The sequence below is a fragment of the Ictidomys tridecemlineatus genome, chromosome 12 (assembly GCF_052094955.1).
Source record: "Ictidomys tridecemlineatus isolate mIctTri1 chromosome 12, mIctTri1.hap1, whole genome shotgun sequence".
NCBI lineage: Eukaryota > Metazoa > Chordata > Mammalia > Rodentia > Sciuridae > Ictidomys > Ictidomys tridecemlineatus.
Window position 1 is genome coordinate 26949672 of NC_135488.1, and position 7947 is coordinate 26957618.

Here is a 7947-nt window from a genome sequence, read left to right on the forward strand (position 1 = left end):
AATTACTGGAAATGGACTGGATATGACATCATTAGCAACCGTATGATGCAGTGGAAATAACAGTGGCCTGAGGGCCTCACGGTGGCACTTCTACTTATCTTCAGCCTAAACTCAGCACTGTCCTGTGTCAAAAGAAAGAAGTGGGGGCTGGTTTGTGGCTCAGCATAGAGTGCTCACTTATCATGTGTGAGGTTCTGGCTTCGATAGGAAAGGTAGCAGAATACAACAGTTACTAATAGGGCATTATGTAAAAATGTGGATATGTAACAGATGTGATTCTGCAATCTGTATTTGGGGTAAAAATGGGAGTTCATAACCAACTTGAATCTAATGTATGAAACATGATATGTCAAAAGCTTTGTAATGTTTTGAACAACCAATAAAAAAAAGAAAATAAAAAATAAAAAAAAATAAAATAAAGATATTGTGTCCATCAACAACTAAAAAAATATGTTAAAAAAAGAATAAATGACACTGGAAACAAATACTTTACAAGAACTGGCTTGCTCTTCTCCAGGTGTCTTTCTGTTACAGCTCAGCACTTCTCTGCTAGTTTCAAGTTTAAATGTCAAGCACAAGTAGAACTGATGGAGAAGATAATTTATAAACATGGTATATTATAAGTACCATGTTTTCCCCAGAATTAACTGTGCTTTTATTTCTCTCTGAACAGACAGGGAAATGGTGTTTGTGAGGGAGTTTTGTGGTCATGGTAGGACCACAGTGAAGCCAGAGGAGGGATCATTCTAGTCTCTTTTTGTATTACTCTCTGCATAATGGCCCTTGTTATCAAGAAATTCCATTTCTTGTTCAAATTGAGTGTTTCTGTGGGAGGAGAGAGTGGGAGTAGAATGAGCAGATGTTATTCCTTGAATAGGGTAGAATTATCAATTCTGAGTGAGTGAGATTGACATTATTCAAAGAGATAGGGTCTCACATTCTAAAGAAAAATGTAGCTACTTATATGTGCATGACGAACTACTTTCTGGACATTTCATCAGAGATTGGAACTGAAGAGTTGGTGACAGAGTAACTAGGTTTAGAATTTGGGTCTTCCATTTAGATGTAGCAACCATGCAGAATATTGTATGGGACTTATTTTATACTTAATAGTATTATCTTACGTTGCAGGAAATTAAAAAAGAGAAAAAACATAAGGGGGCTTTTGCACATTAATGTTTCCAAAGTATATCCACAAAGAAAATATGAAGAAAGGAGTGCAATCTTCAGTTACACAAATATCAATTTAGTCATTTGACATCTCAATTCAAGTCCTTATAATTAGTTGTACTTTTTTCTTCATGCTTTTAAAAAACAAATCCATCTTATTTCAAATGCATTGGGCACATACTATGATTAACTTAACACGTCTTATTGTATAATTTTATTAAGGAATAACCCTTGTTTGTTTTAAATTCTTTCTTCAATTTACATAGATTTACATACCCAGAATTGCTTTGTTAAATTTTAAACATGGCCACATGGTGGTGCACACCTCTAATCTCAGTGGCTTGGAAGCCTGAGGAAAGAGGATGGCAAGTTCAAAGCCAGCCTCAGCAAAAGCAAGGGGCTAAGCAGCTCAGTGAGACTCTGTCTCTAAATAAAATACAATAGGACCAGGGATGTGGCTCAGTGGTTGAATGTCTCTGAATTCAATCCTCAGTACTTCCCCTCCAAAAAAAATATTGTAAGTATGAAATGTTAATATCTACGCAATATAATGAATTTCAGGTATCCAAATAAAATCTCTTTAATAGAAGTGTAATAAAAACATGACTGATTTTTCATGTAACCAGAGTTGAAAGTTTTGAGCCTTAGTATACAAGGTATTCTATATATATATATATATATATATATATATATTTTTTTTTTCTTCTGAGATGGGGATGGCAGCACTGGAGATTGAACACATTAATGTGTGTGTGTGTGTGTGTGTGTGTATGTGTGTGTGTGTGTGTGTATTGTATGTGTATATATGTATTGAGGCAGAGTTTTATTAAATTGCCCAGGATGATCTTGAACTTGCAATCCTCCTGCCTCAGCCTCTGGAGTAGGTAGGATTACAGGCATGTGCCACTGCACCCAGTATATTGGACGTTTTGGAAACATAATCATTCATCATTCTTAGGAAAGCATCCCAGAACTATTTTCACTAACAAGTGTAATATGTTAGTAAAAAATTGGGGACAAGGATGAAGTGCCAGTAGGTGTGGAAAGATTTGCTCTTGGCCTCTCCAGCAAGCAGGACTGGCTTCATGGACCTATGATGTGCAGTTGCACGTGGTCCCCATTCTCAGAAGATTTGGTACTTCATAGACCTGTTCATGCAATATTATTTTGAGCATGAAATGAGCAGAGAGGATATACAGGCAAATGTTTGTGATCCCAGTGACATTGCTCAGGGTCCTGGGTATATACAGTATGCAGACCAATTGGCCTTGTCACCAGGCATGAACACATGGGCCTCTGGGCAGTCCAGGGAGCCAGTGGGCTGAGCAGGTGACTGGGGAGGAACTGGAGACCAGACTGGCAGTGGGGACAGAAACAACAACAACACAAGCAGCAGCTGAATCCAGGGAAGAAAAGGGACCCAAACTGTTTGAAAACATGAGAAGACTGTCAGTTTCGCAGGAGAGTAAGTCCTGCAGCTCCTGCTCAATTATTCTCTGGTGCTCAGGCAATAGACTACGTCAGTAAATTATTACAAAGTAAAAGCAAACTCATGCATGTGGCAATAAAGCATATCAGAGAGTTACTAGAATTGGTGAAAGAGTTCAGAGTCTCTAGTTCTAAAAACTACTGCAACACTGCAATACAAATATCCACAGCCTTACAAATAGAAATTAAACCTACACAATGTAGTTATAGTGATAGAAAAAATTCCATCATCATATGAAACTTCAGATAAACAACTTATTCGTGAGGAAGACAAAATATTATTATTATTAAATAATGTATAAGTAAATAAGTTATTAATGAGGAAAACAAATTATTATTATTAAATTATTTTTCTTTCTTTTTTGTCTTTCAGTAACAATTTTTAAACTGTTTTAGATCCAAATATCTGTATATAAAACATTTATACAGATAAATTAGTGTTAAGAAATTTTAAAAGGCATAGTAAAATTAAAAAATGTCCTTTCTATGTTTTGAAATCTTACAAATGTTTTTGAGATTGGAAACCTCCACATCTTGGCTAGATGTGAAAAACATGTGAGAATTCAGTAGGTTATGGAAAGATCCAGAACTGACCATCTCATAAAAGCAAAAACAAAGTTATGGTGCTTCTATTATTGCTTAATCCCAAGGTTAAAAGGGAGACCATGGACTACTAAAGTCAGGTATTTACTAAAGAGTGTTGATGTCTACTAGCCAAATTCAGCCCTCACCCACCAGTTGAAACAGGAGTCTTTCTCAGTTCATTGTCTAGTAGGAGTTTGAAACATTTCAACTAAAACCTTTACTTTTCCTTTAGCCTTCAACATGTGTGGTCCCAACACTGCTGTCTCTGAGGTGGCCTCTGATTCAGACCTTGTAGCTCCATTTTCAAATTCACCTTGCTTCAATATCCATAAGTACACTTCTTTTTCAGAGCTTCTGCTATGTGGGCAGCAGGGCCAGTAGCACCCACTGGCTTGGGCTATACATCTTCCTCTGACTCTTGACTGACTGAAGTTTTACACTATCCATCTTTTTAAGGATCTCTAGCATATTTGGCACATCTGATTTCTTGGGATTATTCTTAGACAAAATCTTTCCAGCATTGGCTTTTTGCTCTCTTCACTCTTTAATCAGATCAATATCAGATTTACTTTGCTGGAGCTCTAGTGGAGTGGTGGATGGGAGGTGGTGGTGGTGCTGGGGCTGTGATAATAGATGTGGTAGAATCCAAGTCACCTACTGCAGTGAGATTCTGTTGCTCTTGCAGGGTCACTTTTTGCTAATCCGAGGTCTGAATATAGCAAGTTCATTGTCAAGTGCATGGATCTTCTCTGCAGGGCTTCCTCATTGGTTAGGGTTGCAGTCTTCGGTGGAGGCTCTTCTGGACACAAGTTTGGTAAGAAAATATGCCTACTTGGGGGCTTCTCAAAGAAAGGAAGGTCATTTTGAAGGGGTGGCTTTGATTTTACCTCTGTCCTTAGTCTTACTGAGTACTCTACTCTCCTTCTTCTGTGGCTACCCATGCAATATCAGCAAAAGACAACATTGCCTCCTTTCCTGGATGGTTGAGACTCCATTCTGTTGCATGGCTTTAAGTTGAAATTGAACTCCAAGACACTGAATTAGAGATAAGTTAGTAACAATTTTCCTTATGATACTTCCAGATGAACTCATATGGTTTTTCAGACCAAAGCACTGATTGCATGCTTACTCCAACTTGTTGAAAACCATTCTCATCAGATGCGTAATCCAGACAAGCATTCAGAGGGCAAAGTCATCCTAAATATGCATTTCAGGTACTTCAGGCATACATAGCAGCACATGGTCCGTTAGAGCACGCTGACTGCCTCCCCGACCCCTATTCCTCAGCAGCCAGCATATTCTCCAGCTACTCAGGTTTTCAGATTCAAATGATTTTTCTTGTAATTGAAGAATCATTGATAGAATATATAAACAAGTATTTTGAATTATAAAAAAATCATGAAGCCACTTTCAGTGAGTCAACAAATTATGAGAAATCTCAGGAAAAACACTAATATACCACAGAAAAGGGTTTTATTTGAAATTAAATTTAAATTCAAAATCAGAATTCTAATGAAATTTCATTAAAATACAGATGATTAAAAACTTAAAAATAATTTAAATATTAAAAATTAAAATTTTAACTTTAATTTTAAGTGACTTAATACAAATACAAAGTAGTGACAATTAAAAAGCAATTTTTAAATCTGAATTTTAATGACTAATATTTATGAAAAATTAAATCCTTTTAGGAGAATTGTGCCATGAATCTTCAGGTATAGATGACTAAAATTTATATTCAAAATTATCTACATAATTATTTTCAAAATAATTTACTAGAAATATGTCCCAATATTGTCAAAGTCTATAAAACATTTTAACAACTCCAGTAATAGTTACATCCACAGAAAGATACTTCTCAAAAGTCAAAATAATAAAAAAAATTAATTGAGGTGCATTTGCCAGGAGTGATTTAAATCAACTTCTGTTACACTGATTGAAAATTAACTTGCTAAAAGTATACATTTTGATGACTTATTAATAAAGTTTTAGAAAAATAAATCAGAAAAAATTCTTATGATCAATCAAGATATTCTATTAATAAAGTATTAATTAAATTAATACTATTAATAAAATTATTACACTTCAACATTCTTTTTATAATTTATAATTCTGTGTTGTGATTCATGTATTAGTATTATACCATAATTATACTTTATAAGTAATAAAATATTGTTAAAGAGAAATGTGTTGTATTTGACCACCTTTATCAGTACTTTTTTCTTAATTTTTGAATGAGGGAAACTCACATTTTTAATTTTCCCTGGGTCATGTAAACTCTGTAACCATCCTTGATAGCAAGATTTAGCATGAATTTCCTCTCCAGTTTTTTTCTTCTTGGATATTATTATTTAAAATTAATTGATTTTAATTTTGTATTTGTTCTAAATAGTTATACATGAAAGTAGAATGCATCATACATAAATGGAGAATAACTTCTCATTCTTCCAGTTGTACAGGATGTAGAGTTACACAGGTCATGTAATCATATATGCACATAGGGTAATTATTTCTAATTCATTCTATTATCATTCCTACCCCCATAACCCCTCCCCTCCCTTCACTCCACTCTGTCTAATCCATAGTACCTCTATTTATCCCCCCAAACCCCAGCCCTTATTGTGAATTGGCATTTGCATGTCATAGAAAACATCTGGCCTTTGGTTCTTTGGGATCAGCTTAATTTACTTAACATGATATTCTCCAGATCCCTCCATTTACCAGCAGAGCTATAATTTCATTCTTGTATTTGTGATAATTGTCATTTTTACTAGAGTGAGGTGGAATATCAGTGTAATTTTGATTTGCATTTATCTAATTGCTAGATATATTGAACATTTTTTCATATATTTGTTAATCAATCATATTTTTTCTTCCGTGAAGTGTCTCTTCAGATCCTTAGCCCATTTATTGATTGGGTTATTTGGGTTTCTTTTGTGTGTGTTAAGTTCTTTGAGTTCTTTATACATCTTGGAGATTAATGCTCTATTTATGATTTTCTTCCATTATGTAAGCTCTCTCTTCATGTTATTGATTGTTTCATGTTATTGCTGTGAAAAAGCTTTTCAGTTTGATTCCATCCTATTTATTGATCCTTGAATTCACATTTTGTGCTTTAGGAGTTTGTTAAGGAAGTCAGTTCCTAAGCTGGCATGGTGAGGATTTAGGCCTACTTTTTCTTCTAATAAGTGCAAGGTCTCTGTTCTAGTGCCTAAGTCCTTGATCCACTTTGAGTTGATTTTTGTGCAGAGTGAGGTCTTTTAATTGACAAGAATTGTGTATATTTATGGTATACAGCAATATAATTTTTTAGCTGTAGGTATGTATTATTCAATGGCTAATTCAAAACAATTAATATATCCATTAGCACACATACTTATTATATTTATGCAGTAAGAACATTTAAAATTTATTTTCTTACCAATTTTTAAGTATAGAGCACGTTGTTATTATAGTCATTGATATTATAATTATTAGCTGACTGCAGTCACCATGTTGTGTCACAGTCTCCTGAACGTATTTTTCCTAACTGGAATTTTGTATACTTTAACCAATATCTGTAAATTCTCCCTACCTCCCAGACCCTGATAACCTCCATTCCACTCTCTGATTTTATAACTTCTTTTTTAGGTTCTACACGTAAGTGAGATTTTGCAGTATTTATCTTTGCTTTGCCTGGCTTATTTCATTTAACATAATGTCCTTCAGGTTTGTCTGTGTTGTCATAAATGACAGGATTTCCTTTTCTTTTAAAGCTCAATATTATTCATATATCTATATTTATCTACCTATCACATTTTCTTCATACTTCTTTCTGTTTGATGGACACTTTGATTCCACATCTAATCTATATTACAAATGAGAGTACAGTTTAACACACTGATTTCTTTTCCTGTGCATATGTACCCACAAGTGGGATCACTGGACACATATTATTAGTTCTATTTTTGATTTAAAAATGTTCCCACAATGGTTGTACTCATCATCTACATTCCCACCACTAGTGTACAAGGTTTCCATATTTTGGCACATACCTCACCAATCTTGTTTTCTTTTTCTTTCTTTCTTTCTTTCTTTTTTTTTGATAATAGTCATTCTAGCAGGTGTGTGGTAGAATCCTTTGTGTCTATGAACTAAACTGACAGATGATTTGGCCCATTACAAGCAGAAACATTTCACGTTGAAGAATTTTTGTTGGTATCTAAAATACATGATCCCTGAATGTGTCCTGTTTTACCATGAGCTGTGAGCATAGGTCCCAGCTTCTCAGAGTGGTCCATCTGTACCTGTCTGTTTTTGGAGATGGGAGGTCATCCATAGTAAGGCTGGTCCCACAGAATGGAACACAAGGTGGTGACATCTTTATGAATGAAAGATTCTTTTTTTCAGCCTTTAGTCAATTTGATACTTCCCCATCGATGACTACTTGTAAGTCAGTGTCCATTTGTCTGACTCCAACCTGAGATGGTCTTGGTCAGCTTGAAATAACAATGACAAGAGGCTCAGGTGTTTTGGTGGCCTCTATTTTGAAGTTTGGAAGATCTATGTCTGGACAGCTGTGTGCAAAACCTTCTGCACATGGAGATCAGCATATCCCCCAATGATATAATGAGTAAAGCTAGAAGAGTAATGAAGAAAAATGACAGGCGCCTGGAAAGGAATAAACGGGGTATGCCTCTGGTAAATAACTCCCTGAAGGACTCT

General features: G+C 35.0%; 1 pseudogene; it reads right to left on the reverse strand.

Annotated features, from left to right (window-relative positions):
• Positions 1-3344: 3344 nt before the first annotated feature.
• LOC144369565 (mitochondrial fission regulator 1-like) lies at positions 3345-4422 on the reverse strand (annotated as a pseudogene).
• Positions 4423-7947: the final 3525 nt, after the last annotated feature.